Raw genomic sequence first — 16,083 nt, 5'->3', positions numbered from 1 at the left:
AAAAAAGAAAAATACACACCACGTGATGAAGAAAGAGACCCAGAGGCAAGACTGAACAAGACTGCTTTGTCAGGTGTCCAGAATCCTTCCTCCTCTTGGCTTCATGGTTTGTTTCCAGTCACCTTAAGACTGAGGGGAAAAAAGAAAGTGAACAATCAGTTCAACAGTGAGAAACAATGTCCCTTTGCATGACATGACTTGGTATGGCTGTATTTACATGTTAGTCATTCCAAATATTGACACATTGAGGTCACCAATTGGAGACAGGGAAGATGGAAAACGAGGCGGGCAGAATACAGCCTGGTGTTCTGTTCTAAGATTACATGGCAAGTATTCCTTCACCCGAAGTAATCTCTTTGGAAAAAGGTAGATACAACTGCAGAACTGAAAGAGGAATTCAGCTAAACACCTGGATGGGTTCTCCCCTTCCTTACAGCTACAATTTCTATGTCATTTTTGATCACCATCCTATAAGGATGTGTTTTGAGTACACACCAATTCAAGTCAGGAATGCTAGGCTGCATCATTTCTACTACCTTAGATGTACCCAGACATGCCTGTTATGTCTGGCATGGAGACCAGCTGTCAAGGAACAACCAGCAAATTGTTGAATAATATGGTTTATGTAGCTCTCTTCCTTTTGAAGAGACAGTGGACCTTAGGAGAAACTGCATTAATCCCTCTTCTGAGGTATCTCCACCATGAGTCTGAGAATGGGGTAGCTGGAACTGCCCTAAGACACACCAAGGACAAGTTAATATCATAAACAATTGAATTCCACTGCTCAGGAATACTCCTTTTAAATTTACTAATATAAACATAGACTTGAAGTACAATGAAGGTATTAGCTGAGATATGAGGTAGATAAACAGTTTGTTGTCTTTTTCTGAGGCAAGGGTCTATTCTGATTTGTTTACATTGAATTATTCAAAGATATATAATAGCTCCCATGACTTCAATAGAGTTAAATTGAAAATCCCACTGATAGGTTTAGGATGGTAATTTAATATTCCAACAGGTTATATTTTCTCAAGTACCTTTTCCTAGGGCTCCATCTAAGCTAGCCATCTAGATGATAACTGCCTATATGCTACCAAGCTCCCACTCTGCATATATATTGTCAAAACTACAATCCCCAAGCCTTCCACCCACGTTCAGTGTGACTCCTGAGGCTTCTAAAGTGAGTAGGTGCACTGTTTGCCATGACTGCTCACAGGATCTTGGACTTCTTCCCTGGATACAGGGAAGCGCCTGACTCTTGTCAACACTAAACAGCCAGGATGGTGAAGAAAGCATTCTTCCAGGAATTACAAGATGTAAGTTTTAATCCTTTCAGGCACAGATGAAAGATGAACACACCTACCCTGCCAGGACAAAAACCTGCTTGCTTTCCTTGAAAGAAGGTGGAGAGGGAGATATGAAACTTAGTCTCAAAATGCAACATGTACCTGAGAGAGCAGATCCCTAGAGGTAATGCTATGCAGTTAGCTTTTTGGCTTGTCCTGGAGGAGTGGTTTTCATTTAAAAGTGATGTGATATTTTGGTCTTATTTTTACAGGACGCCAAGTTAGTTAACTCTTCCACAATCAAAATCTATGCATAGATCGATATACAATGTTATTAAAAATGCCCCGTCTTTAAAGAAAACACTGTGATCCTCAGGATAAGAACCTCATGAAGTAAGCATAGACAAATGAGGAGATCAAATGCAGTGTTTGGTGGATAGTTTTAGCCAGTGTACTGTTCCCTGTTCCCTTGGTTATGAAACAGAGGCACTACATTTGGGATTCAGACCAAATGCCAGGCAGAATTTCTAGCTTTGTTAAATAACACACATTAGTCACTGTTTTCTCCAATTCCATTCTAGTATGCCATTCTAGTATGCCATGCTAAGACAGAAAAGGAAAGACATCTCGACTTCCTTTACTTACATGGTGTACATGAGAACAAGAAAATGTGTTCTCTTTGGTTCTGTTGTCTTAGACTGGTGAAATTTTCATGCTAAGAGCCCTACATTTTCAAGCATGCTCTTGTTTCATCTGATTATAACAGACATAAGGGTTCCTATCTATATTTAATAAAAGCAAGTGCAACATTTTCTAAAGTGATTGCAGAGCAGAGCTGATTGTCTAAATCAGGCTCATAACCTGAACTGTGTGTAAACCTTGAAGAAAATTCCAATGGACATTCATATGAATAGGCTAAAGAAATGCTTCTTGCATTGCTCTTTATTGACCTCAGAACTGAAAAAAATTTTTTTTGAAATACATTTTTTCCCTTAGACATCACATCAACTTACAAAACCCTTGGTTTAAAAAACAGACTTTTCACACCTCACAAAAGAAAAGCAGTATTTAATCTTCAGGTTACATGCCAATCCCACTAGTTAGTATTATAGAATGAGATGGGGCTGGTAGTTCTGTTGGATTGAGTGGGTATCAGTTGGTTGACATGGCAATTCAACTCACAAAATGTTGACCACACATGTGGAATCTGGATGTATGATAGTTACTTTTAAAATCTGTATAGAAAAATATATACACTGCTTCCAACAGATGATACTTTCCAAAATCTCTGTTCCAAGTTAATGAATATGCAGAATGTTTTCAATATAATGTATTGTACATAAGTATAAAATAATATTTATGCACCTGGCTCAGTCATTTCTGTGAGCCTCCAACTCTCAGAGGCAATGTCCAATGACAGCTGCTGGGGAGACTAAAGATGAGGCATTAAGAATTCCTATAGCACTGAAATCAGCCAGAGAACATATATAACGAGAACAAAAACTTCAACAGATGTTAGGGGTATTAAAGCCAATTGAGCATTTTAAGGGCTTTCCCCACTTCCTACCTGATGCAAATGCCAACAAGATTAAAATCCCATTAATCATCACTGCAACCAAAATTGAAGAACTTTGATACAGTTCCCAAATGTTTCATCAGAACTGCAGCCAGGGCCAGCTTGATGTTTGGTAGTAAGTTAAAAACAGAAACCACAACAAAAATTCCCAACCAGATTTTTGGCTAGAACTCTTCTCTGCCTGTAAATTCAAGGCTAAAGACAGCTCTGAGTTGGCGAATGCGTGTTATTGAGCCAGTTTTAAAATTATGTTCGATCAGCTTTGCACTGCTGCAGCAGGGCAACAGTGCTGCACCCACACAAAGCTCCTTTGGAAATCCTACTGAACCAGCAGGACGAAATTCGTGTCTTGAGAGAATAGTCTCACTTTTTTAGATGCTTTTCATGGTCTTCAGGGTACCCCCTGAAGTCTCAGAGACCACTCCTCTGAATTATTCTGTATTTAGGTTTTCAGAGATACTTTAACACAATAAAGATAAATGCCCCAGTGAAGCAAGTCAAGCCTCTCCAACTATAGACTATTGCCTACAGGAATACTCTAACATAGACCAGACCCTGAACTTTTAAGCAGGTAAGTGAGGGTAGGAGTTAATGCCTTCTAAGAAACTACCTTTAACAGCTACTGTGCAGCTGTGAGTCTGCTATATGTGGATTCACTGTGGACTCCTATCTGTTCACTTAGGGTTATATAGCTGCAGCCACAGAAACTCTTTCTACATCAAATTAAGATTACAAGTAAAAGCCCTAGCTGATGTCTCATTAGCTGATAGAGTGCATTACATTTTCTGGCCTACTCTGGTCTTTCTGTGCCAAAGGAAAGAGGATGGCTTCAGTGTACATAAGAACTTAGTAATTTTAGAAGCAGAGTAGCTTCATCTTCCATCACAGCCATGGTTCTTAGCTCAAAGAGACAAGTGGATCACATGGTTTTTAGAGACATGGCTGATAAATGATGACATGTTTTGATAGTGTAATCTAAATCTGAGAATGTTATCTCACATTGTCTTTGTACCATTTCTTTAAAAATTTATGCTGAAAAACAAATGCCATCTCAGGCAACATAAGGATATCCCATATGACTTACCATCAGCATATGAATGCTAAGTACAAGCATCAAGAACTATAAAAAGCAGAGGTACTTGTTTCCTTCTGCAGGTCATCAGTAGGCAGGCACACTGCTAGTTTAGTGAGCAGGTCTCATAACTATCCAGTGGAGAGCTGGATGACTTTTTACAGATCAGATGCAAAGCAGGCCCATTGGCCAGACTGTATTCCAGAGACCTCTTGTAGGCAAGCACACCCTTTGGAAGATCATGTGCCTACAAAAGCTGCTGAGGAAGAAAGAGGGATTAATCCCCTTCTAGGCAGCTATCATTCAGGCCATAAACAGTTCTACAAATACTATGCAGCACTGAGCCCCCTACATGTGTTCACTGTTGACCAGAGGTTATCTTCTTCCAGAAACCAGCACTGCAATTCCAAACTGTACCCAGGCAGCCTCATGACCAGCTTCATAATGGGATTAAGATATGTTCACAGTAAAGCCAGAAAGTTTATTCAACAGCAACAGAAGACTATTCAGAGCTGTCTCTAGATTTCCGAGTTCAACTTTTAGCTTTTCTTGATTCTGCACTTGAAGTGATGCAAAGATATGAAAGTGCAGAATATATTTTCAAATACTGTATTGTACATCCACAAGCCCAGGGTAATGAATATTATCTCTTCTTGTACGGAAGTTTGCTGTCCTTTAGAGGAGAGAAAACATTCTGGTTCAGCTGAACTGCGGGAAGCCGAGGACCTGGAATATGCAGGATACATCTGCAGGAATAAATATAATGCGCTCAAGAGCACTGATAAAGTCTGTGGCACTTAAGCCAGCTGGCACATAGATAGGCCACATCCATTCTGTCCATCCTTCTTACTGCCAGCAAGAGGACAGCCTTACGCAAACTACTCATTAGGAACACTTCCTGGGCTGCCTGGCTTCCCAACAGTACACAGGGATCGATCAGGAGAGTTGTCGCAGACTAACCATGTTCCAGGGACCACCCTAACAATTTCACAGTATTGACAGCTGGGTTCCAGTGCCAGGAAACCTCCCTGGCAGTTTTCACATTTGTCTTCTGGTATAGTCACAACCTGTGGATTCCACCTGTGTTCAAGGGGTAGAGGCAAAAGCTTTGGGGACTCTTACCAGTTTGTAGACTGACATGAGCTTTTTTGCATCATGGCCTAAATGGGAATAAAATAAGCATCAGAATCTGGGAACTGCAGCAGCTTCTAAAAGCAGCCTCAAGACTTGAAATTAGCTTTAAGAAATAGTTCCATGTTTTTATGGTCAGGCAGCTGTACACAGCTTCCACTGGAGGCAGCAAAGAATCAATGCAAGTTGGGCAAAATCACAGTGAAATCAACTTACTTACACAACAGAATAAAAAGTTTTTTTTCTTTTCCCCTCAAATCAACTGTTTTTATAAATGCAAGATCTTTTAGATCTCGTATGGCAATGGGCCAAAATTATCAATATCTTTAGTTTTAGTCCAAAGAAAAAGATTAAAAAATAATTTTATATGACCATTACAATCTGGTCTTTCTCCTAAGACAGAAAATAACTTTGTCCCACATTACACTGTTTTTAAGAAGCTATAACATACCTACTGAATGTTTTGCTATTACGACTGCTCTTTCAACCTCTTTCCTGACCTGATCCCCTCCCCATCCACTGCCAAAATTACTCATATTCTTTAATGGAGAAATTTTCACACATAAAAGAATAATACCATATTGAGACCAGTCAAAACATTTGATTCATTCGAGGGGTCATTTAATAGTAGCATTAGTAGTAGTTGTAGTAGTTGTAGTCGTAATAGTAGTAGTAGTAGTAGTAGTAGTAGTAGTAGTCACTTCCAGTTTTGTCATACTCTAAGCTAAAATGTCAGGTGTGTTCCAGTTTGTCTCAGAACATTAATGCCAAATGGTTCTGAAACTGGAAATTGACTTGAATTTGATACTTATCCCCAAATGGGACCAATATTCAATTTTTATGGGATGTGTTATTGTTGGTGTTGCAGTATCATACTCAGAAAATCACATTATAAAAGTCTCTTTTACAATTTTCACTCTATTTAGCAAAGAACAACAACAACAGACACAGGTATGAGAAGACCTTGTGTTGCTGAATTAGTACATGGTTAACATAAAAGATAAAACTGAATTGATGATTCACTGTTTTATGCCATTGATTTAAATTTTACATTGAGCTCAGCCTAACAGAAGCAGCGCAATTGTTTTCACCTTTTCCAGTTGGCATACTCATCTGGGGAAGTCTTCATCCATTTTTTTAAAGATTTAATGACAAATACCACAAGAGAAGGGCTTCTATCTTAAAATGTTAATTTCTGGTTAACATATTCATTCTCTTATATGTAAATTTTGTAAAACGCTGTTATATACCAAAGAATTTGTCTCTACGATTAAAGGAATGCTGATGGACTTCACAGTCATCAGGTACTGCACATAGATATCAATATTTATGCCCATTTTCTTATTCTGCAGTGCTGGTTTAGTGGAAATACCACTTTGGTAGTGTCAGTTAAGTCACAAGTTGCAGGCAGATGTTTCTGTTAGAAACTGTCACAGAATGAGAATATTCCCTGGGCATTGTCACCCAATGCAACTGTGAGCTCTGCAGTTATTCTATTTGAAAACATTAGATTCAAAATAAAGAAAAAACCCTTGTTTCAGATGGAGCTATTTATCACCTTTTCTTTGTCCATTCCTCACATGTTAGAGGAGCAAGAGAACAATACTCAAAGGAAAAGCATCATGACCACAGTAATAATGATTAGAAGCTAGATGAAATCCAGAACCTCCATTCTCTGAAAAAGTCCAACATTTCAAAATATTTTAGATTTGATATGAGACAATCTCACAAACAAATAAAAAACCTTCAAATATATTGAAAGTAGAGAATAAATATTAAAAGAATTTCAGGCAATCAGAATATCTTGTGATTTTTCCAAAATTAAACAGTGCACACATCTCGTTCAGAAGTGGGAGCATTCTGGGGAATTCCCCAGAATTAGGAATTAGCACAATGAACATGTGGAACAGGATGCCTTGAAGATGTTTCCAGGTTCTTTAAAGCTTGAATATAGATTTCCCAAGGCTGCTGTGTTCTTGGCTCCGTGATGTTCTGCAGTTCCTGACTGTGCCAGGAAACTTGAGATTGGCTGTTCCGTTAAGTGCCCGGCTGCTGGACTCTGAAGAGATCTGTGTAGTGCAACCTACTAGGAAGCAGCATTTGTGATTTGTCAGAGGTTGATAGCAAAATATTTCTGCAGCACTTTAACAAAGTAGTGTTCCTCAAATGAAATATTGCCATGTTTGAAAATATCTTACTTGCTCTCTTCTTGTAGTAGGAAGTTCTCAGTCCGAGAAACTGGATGAAGGAACAGAAATTAAATGAGCATGATCCATTTAGGGCATTTCTTAGTACCAGAACACTAAATATTGCTGCTGTTTGTTTGGGTTTTTTGTTGTTCTGCAGACAAGGTAAAACTCACTGTATTGAACAAGCAAGTCCTTCTGTAGGCAAGCAGATACGTACTGAACAGAAAGACATGAAGACAAGTCAGAAAAAGTTCTGGGGTCTTATATTCATGAAAAAAATCAGTATTTTCATTTTATTAATCTTAATCTATATTCAAGGTGAGATGACCCTGTCAGCAGTGTATCCCACAAGAATGGCAAGCAGTTTTATATAGCATACTTTGGAAAAGAAACATTATTCCAATATTAATAATATATGTGTCCGGAACAAATGGGTGCTTTGATTAGTTGCTCCAGATAATTTTGTTCTGTCTGTTTGTTTGAAAACAGGTACGTTTTTGTTGCCATGAGAGGGAAGTTGAATGATTCCTTCTTATCTTACCCAAAGGAATACATAGAGAAAATCAAACTCTGGTGGTATTTAACTCAGTAAAACCACATTAACCTGGATCCTAATTCTCTCAGTTGATGGAATATCCATATACTTTATGACTCCAGAAAAGGTCTTAATGAAGCCAGCCCAAATAACTATTCAAACATCAGTGGATTAATCATGGGTTAATGGAAGATTACGGAGATAAATTACTGTGTTTGCCTATTTTCACAGATTTTCATTTTATTCAAGGCAAGACCACCTGACTCCTGTTCCAATTTATGTAGAAGGTTTCTTACACTTTCTACAACCCTGAAATTATTCTTATGTTCCCTCTTTTGTGGGACTTCCATGTTTTCCCCTACTACATTTTATAAAAGGAAACATGAAGAGGTCATAGTATGACAGTAACCATTGCTGTATCTAGATTTCCATTTGTGTATCTCTTGTTAGTAAACTAAAGTGCAAACTCATTCAATCATTTTGCTACAGGATGGCATTATGATGTTAGTAGCATGTATTTAATTCCTTAATGATACAGTATCTGTTTGGTTAACAGACTTATGTAAACAAAAATAGACCATCTAAAATATTATCAAAAATATATATTCTTTAAATTATCTATATTATCTGTAGATCTATATTATCTACAAAAATCCATCCCGTCTTGTTTAAAAAAATGTTTGGGTTTTTTAAAATATTTGTTAACTGAGATTAACTAGAATTCTGTATATTAATTATTTATTTATTGATTCTGAAATAATTTTTGATTAATTTTTTTCTGACTGGAATCAGACTAATCAATTAACGCTCCACTTCTTCATCCTGACTGGTGAAAAAAAAAATAGTGTTTTCAGTCTTCTACAGTTTTATTGTCACTGTAATAAATAAATGAAATTCAAATTAGGAGGCCAGATATTTCCTCAGCAAACAATTAAGTGTTACTGGAAACATCTTATGCACCTGTAAGATGCTTATTTGATTGCGATGTTGTCTAATATCTTTCTCAGTTGCTAGTGAATTAAGAATCTTGCCTTTATTCCTATGTGACCCATGTATCTTATCTGGCTTTCTTTTAAAGACAGAACAAAAGTATTAATTGAATAAATGTTCCTTTTCTGCACTATTAATAATTTAACAATCCATGTCTAGTTAAAAGGCCGTTTCATTGCTATGATTCATTTCTTTTGCAGTGCATTAGAATTCCTCACTCTTAGCTGTGCTGCAGATGGATTTTTTTCCATTGTTGTTAGCTTTCCTATGGTCCAGGTGGTTTTAGTTCAGGTGGGTTTTGTGTTGCAATATTATTAAACAAAATTTGCAGAAGGAAGTCATACCTTACAATTCCATAATACCTGTTGTGCTTTTGTCTGAGAAATAAGCATGTATCAGGGAAATCTGACTGATATTGTCAACAAGCTATCTCAGAAGGCTCCTACATAAATAAAGCATCCACTGAGTAAGAACAAAAGTTGTTACACATGTAGATGTGTAGAAAACAGAAAATGGAAACTGGATTAAGCAGTAATTTTTCACTCTCTACAACTGCCTGAAAGGAGGCTGTAGCCAGGTGGGGGTTGGTCTCTTCTCCCAGACAACCAGCAACAGGACAAGAGGACACAGTATTAAGCTGCACCAAGGGAAGTTTAGGCTAGACATTAGAGAAACATTCTTTACAGAAAGAGTGGTTGGGCATTGGAATGGGCTGCCCAGGAAGGTGGTGGAGTCACCATCCCTGGAGGTGTTTAAAAAGAGACTGGATGTGGCATTCAGTGCCATGGTTTAGCTAATAAGGTGGTGTTAGGTCATAGGTTGGACTTGATGATCTCCAAGGTCTTCTCCAACCTAGCTGATTCTGTAAAACTACCAATAAAGCCCTTCAGGAATCTGTCCTACGACTGATAATTTCCAGCATATTCATAAATGAGCCATTCCTTGGGAAATGTGACAGTGTTTACTGATATTAAGTTATTCAGGAAAGCCTGACCATAAAAAAAGTAGGAAAGAGCCGTGTAAGACTGTATGGTCACTGCAATGGCAGGTGAAACTCAGTACAGATACATCTGTTGTTCAGCAAAATGGGGAAAATAATCTAGATTTTACACAGAAAGGAGATTGAATTTATTATTATTATGAATGTCATCTCTGAATTAAAATAGATTGTTATGTTAAAAATATCATCCTGTTGCTCAAAATCAAGTCAATATTAAGTCAAGAGTGCTATTGGTAGAGTAATAAATAGGGAATGCTTGTGCCTTGCAATGAAATGTTTGGGGGCCTTAGATTCAAAACAGATGATAGGAAGCGTTTCTTAGCCTGTGGTTATCTGCAAAACACCCTGACACAAGATGCTCCAAATGGTAAGAGTTTAAATGTATTCAGAAGTGAAACTGTTCTAGACAATGCCATTCTTGCCAATGCTGTTGCTGGAATTTGATCCCAGCTGCGAACTCACAAAACCGGCAGGAGAGGGTATTGGATAAAGAGGAGAAGGCAGGTCTGTGCTTCTTGCAACATCTGGAGAAGTGCTTGTTTTACTGTGGAATTACTCTTGAAGTGGTCATTCAGGAGCCTGGAATAATGTAACCAAACATGGCCATACACAAAATGGACTTGCAGCACATTCATAACATGCAAAAGATTTTTCATGTGAAGATACTGAGCGCTCTGCAAATGGCTTCAATGTCATAATGAATTTGATGAGAACTATGGTGTCGCTGAATATGCTGTAAACTGATTTTGGTTCTGGTGCATCCAGTTTCAAGGCAATTCCATATTCGATGAATAAAAAGGCAGTCTCCCTGGTGCTGAAATGCCTTTCCAGCCTTGTCGGTCGTTGCATTAGCTTTGTGCTTCAGCCTCTTCGTCTCTTCTAAGTGGTATTTCTTTGAACGCTGTTTTTCAGAATTGATTAGAGGCCTCCTTGACCTGAAAGTACCATTTGATAAAGAAAGCACTGGGAAATGATTTGTGATATCTCCTGCTGATCCTTTGACACCCTTTGACAGTTCTATGTGATTTCTTTTCACTTTCCTCTGCATGGTGAGCAAAGGATCCTTGTGGTTGCTCTTGTTCCTGGCAGTGTTATCCATAGGAGGAAGCTTGTCAGTCTTAGTTACATCTGTTTTTGGGCCATCTTGGTTGACTTTGGTGCAGATTGTGCAAAAGACATATATGGCAGTGGCAGGAGCAGCAGATCTTTTTTCTGGGTTTCAGATTAAGCTTTTGGTGGTTTCAGTTTATTGGAGTCTATTAGCTGAAGACTCTTACGATTTTATTCTTTTTCTGACTTCATTTTCTATCATTCTCCTCCTTCTCTTCTCTCTTCCTCTTTCAAAGGGACTCCTCAGGAGTGTCTGTGGCTTTCCTCTTCAAGTCCTGGTTCATTGCACCTGGTAGTTCCTTGGTCTCTGCTCTCTTCTGGTGTCTATCTTTCCTGGGGGATCCAAGGATCTTCCAAGGAGATCCAATAGATCTCCGTCACTTTTGACAGGTGATCATGAGGTGATCACAGGTGGTAGGTCCCTCATTGGCAAGAGCAACTCATAGGCAAGTGCAATTTTTCCATGTGGAAATCCCGATGCCTGTGGCGACTGCCTCACACTGGGCACCCAAGAAGACCAAAATCCCATACTTGTTAAACACAGCTTTCACCCTACTCAACCAAGTATTTGAATTGTACAGCACTTGTCCCAGATCTTTACAGTCCTGAACTCAAGCCCATTTCCAGACAAAACCATTTGCTTAATAGTAATCTAGGATGCCATCACATGCACTGTAATTTATTTTGAGTTATTGAAAACCAACTATATTTCTTATATGATATGATGATCATACTTGCTTCAGAAATAAATGTCATGGCTCCAGACCTACAGGCATCCCTGGACATCTTGAAAATCCCTCTTAAAAATAATTCAGCTGTTTCTGTTGAGAAACCTTAATTGGAAGCAGAACTAACTCTACTGTAGATCAAAGACCCATAACAATTATGATCTCTATAATCTTGTAGATGACTATGCTTTGCTCTTCAGCTCTGGTAGCCTTATAAACCACCTATCAATACTGGCTATAAAATAAAATAAACCCCATTATATGCCTGCTGGTTCCCGGTTTTATCTTAGCCATGTGAGCTTTGCAGCATTCAAGTTTAATTAATTTATTCTTCCTGTTCTGAATACTTTCACTTTACCAGCAATACAGTGATGACTCACAAGAACTAATTTTGTTAGTTCCCTCAAATAGAGTTCATGTGTCTTTTTTTTGAATAGCAAATTGACTGTATTCCATAATAAAATGATACACACAAGCTTGTCAGTTCCTACCTCAGTGAAGGAGTAGAAGAGCTTGCATACCAATTTTTCAAGTATTTGTGGATTTTAACAGTATGGGGCTGCCAGTGTGCGTGTCCTGATTCTTCTGTAATAAGTGAAAAAATGATGTCTACTCAAGGAAGAATGGCTCTGTTGTTGTTGTTCCCTGGCTAGCCTTGCTACATTTGCTTTGTGTTGAAACACTGATCAAGAGTTGTTCATTGGAGTGATACCAGTGATCCTGTGGTGACCGTAGGCAAAGGCAGACCACTCGAGAGGGAGAATGTCTGCAGCAAGGCTGTTACTAGTAGAAATGCAGATTCAGAGATCCTTGGTAAGAAAACCAGGAGGTAGCAGAACACCACCAGCAACAGGTGCAGCAAATGTACCTATAGGTGCAGTTAAAGGGGGCAGCAGCAGACCCAGTAGAAGCTTCGAGAACTGGTGAGCACTTGCAAAAACTTATGGCACAGTAAGAGCAATTGCTCCAGGAGGAACACTAAAACCAAGAGGCTCCAGGACTAAGGAAAAGGATTAAAAGCTGTTGCTCTGATCAGCAGACCACAATAAAAAGAAAACCAGCACACAGGGTAAGTACAATGATGTTGAAACTCACAGGGAATGGTTGTCTCCCAGTAAAATCAGCCTGAGGGTAACCTGGAAGCATTTGTAGAGCTTTCAAGTGGCTTAATGTGATCCAGACATCCTTGGGTTGTCAAACTATCCAGTTTGTGGAAGATAGTTTGGAAAATCCCGGACCTGTTGCAGGAATTCATGTAGGGAATGTAAGGTCACATGTCAAAATATAGTCTAGTATTAACTAAAAGTGAAGGCTAGGTCTTACTAGTTGCTTGATCTAAACATGAAAAGCATTCTCAGGAGCTATTAGGGTATACATGGACCAACACTGTATTTTACTTCTTTAAGAGAGATTAAGTTGTTGATCTTCATGGAATTCTGTGGCATATTGTAAAGGATGACTATAATATACAGGGTCTGGATCTATTACTTTTAGCAAGTTGTTGATGCTTTAGCTGGCACCTGATTTTCAGGAATGAGGCACAGTAACAGACATGAAGATTCTGTCCTCAGGATAAGAGAAAAGATAAGCAGCTGCCTCAGAAGTTTTCAGAGACATTTGTTTTGGGATTAAGGACATGCATGTTTTTGGACACTTCTATACAGTGGTTGCAGAACTTCTGAGTAGGAAGTCTATAGCATAGAGTGAATCAATAGCAAAAGATAGGTGTTAAGAACTTCCATTGTTTCTGGTTAAAACTAGATGTATGCTTTGATATCAGGTTGAGAAGGAAAAAGGATACAGGCATTCCAGAGCTAGCTTTCATCAAATTTTTGCATGTTTATCAAGATCTGGCAATAACGTCAAGAAATCAATCATGCCTATTCTTAAATTTAATCTCAAAACTGGGAGGGGGGGAGACATTTAGAGGTGCTAGGAGAGCAGGTGAAAGCACTGTGGCTATATTCTGAACTTGCTACGATTTCCTCTCCCCAATAGCACTACCAACACCAAAGTCAAATCTTACTCTTAGACTTACCATCAGCCTACAATAACCTAGGAATTAACTGTAAGATACAAGACCTTGCCAGTTCCAGCCCAAGTCCCAGTTTGCCAACTAGCATTCCTTCACAATATAATGAATTTTGCCATAACCACAATCTTTTCCTTTGTCTTTACTGCACAGTAACAGGCCAGGGTGGCCACAGAGCTATCTCCTAGGAGGTACTCCTTAGAGACTCCTTCCTGTAGAAGAGACTACTGTTAACAAGTTTAAAAATAAGGAGGATTATAGTAACAATGGCTACAGAGTTGGGATAATGGCTTTGCCTTTTCTGTGAAATTTGTAGGATCAGACAATTATAGCTCAGTTTAGTCTGAATGAGAAATTTACTTCTGGAAGGGAAGGCAGCATAGTTCACTGAAAAAGCTATAGTCTGGGGCTAATTTTATGGTATGGAGTAGTACTAGGAGCAACAGGGACTAAAGTTTTTAAAAATGTAACTTGAAGAGGCAGAATGAGAGTGTAGTGGTGCAGATGACTGCAGCTACTCTTTCTCCTGAGCAGAACTCAAAGAAGCAGCTGTCCTGGTTAGCAACCCAAGTTTAGCGTGTGACTTTGCATGGTGAGAACCCATGATTCCCTTGTTTTATCTTTTGCATGTTTTCCCCTGATTGGTTAATATTTTGTCGCTCTGTGTTATGTATGAAGTTATGTATATTCATTTTCCTTCTTTAATATGTATTAGTTCTAGAAAGTTCCTTGTTCCTCGACCCCCCCCCCCCATTGGATCCTTCCCTGAGTCCCTCCTATTTTTTGTTCCCATTGATTCCCTTCCTGTCAATCCCACCCACTTGTCTCTATCCCATTGTCTGAGATCCCTTTCCCCACCTATTCTGTACCCAGTATAAGATCCCTGGACCCTCCCACCAATTGGCCTCTTCGTCCCTGTGATTTCTCAGGAATAAACCTGCGTGGCACACATATGGAGAGGCCCCTCTCTTTACTTTGCCTTCGCCTGCGTGCCTGCTGAACAGCGACAGAAGGATCCAGCCCCTTTTGGGTGAGGAGCTCTACCCCTTTTTCATTGTGTGATGGGCACTGAGTGCCGCCTTCCAGAGGGGTTTCAGCGTTGACCTCCAGGCTTCTTTGTGTCAGCACACGAGGGGTAAAACCCCTTCTGCCAGCTCCCAGTGGCTGAAAACCCCTCCAGTGAATGTTGTGAATTATTTCTTTTGAGTCTTTATGATGACTGTGTTGGAGAATTTAATGTTCTAATGAGGTTTAGGAATAGAAGTAGGTGAGAGGATCAGAGAAAGAAATTAAGCTTATTGCAAGACTGAGCAGAACACACAGGACCAAAAGGTTCTGTAAAGGCATTTTTGGGTCCTTAAAGCATAGCTGAGACAAGGGCTACAATTGAAAGCAACGTGTAGGCTCTGTACAAGTGGTGCTGAAAACTGTGGGTTTAATTCTTGCAGAATTAGGGTGATCCCACAACTGGCCTGGATAAATGGTTTTATTTCTTGTTCAAATGTGCTTCACATAAATTTAAGATGGGTGTGTGATTGTAAGGGAGTATAACAGTTCATCAGCAGCTGAAAAAAGTTAATTGGCCCAGTCTGTATAGGCTAAAACAGCTGGTGCGTAAAGGAAAACTGTAGTTAAGACTAGACCAAGGGTGAGTGTCTCAGGAACTAGAAGACATGATACCCAAAATCTAGGTTTATACTGGAACTACAGGTCTCTCAGATCTGGAATAAATATTTAGCAATAGGGATGAGTGAGTTTTCTTTAGGTTTGAAGCATATTTAGACTGTATATTTTATTTAAAGCTGTATTTCTGCTTGTTTCATGGTGCTATAAAGCAAGTGCTCTAGAGCTAAGCTGGTAACAGTATAGTTCAGCATCTTCTAAACCAAGATGCGGGATGGCCTTTGAAAGGCTGTCTAATATTGATGTGGAAATTGACTGTTGTTAAAAAGAAGTTATTTACTGCAGTTAGGATTCTTAAAGACAGGAGGTCAACTACAAGAAATACACAGTTTGCACATCCTGTTTTCTGTCTTTTTGCTGCTTCCAAAAATAGTCTTAGCAATTTAACCCTTTCTGTCCCTGACTCTGTGAGCCTTAGTGGTTACATGTTCCCACATCTTCAGTACATCTTGGCCTGAATCCCTGAACTGAAATGAAATATAAACCAAACAAGAGACTTGCTGGCCAGGTCCATGTCATTCTGACCTATTCGATTCCACTAAACATATCATTTTAGGCCTGTAAATCACACATAACAGACAAATTCAGTTCCTGTTTTCAAAGTTAAACTGCCACACAAAATATAAATTTTATTTGTACTCTGCAGTTGTGCACTATACCATATTGTGTATGTGCCCCACTTCGAGCCTCTGATATTGTGCATTCTAGAGTGCAGAGCTGCAGGAACCTGAAAAAAAAATCTTGTTCACTT

This window comes from Corvus moneduloides, chromosome 3, assembly GCF_009650955.1.
Source record: "Corvus moneduloides isolate bCorMon1 chromosome 3, bCorMon1.pri, whole genome shotgun sequence".
Classification (NCBI taxonomy): domain Eukaryota; kingdom Metazoa; phylum Chordata; class Aves; order Passeriformes; family Corvidae; genus Corvus; species Corvus moneduloides.
The sequence above is the reverse complement of the archived record's forward strand: the minus strand, read 5'-3'. Positions refer to the sequence as shown.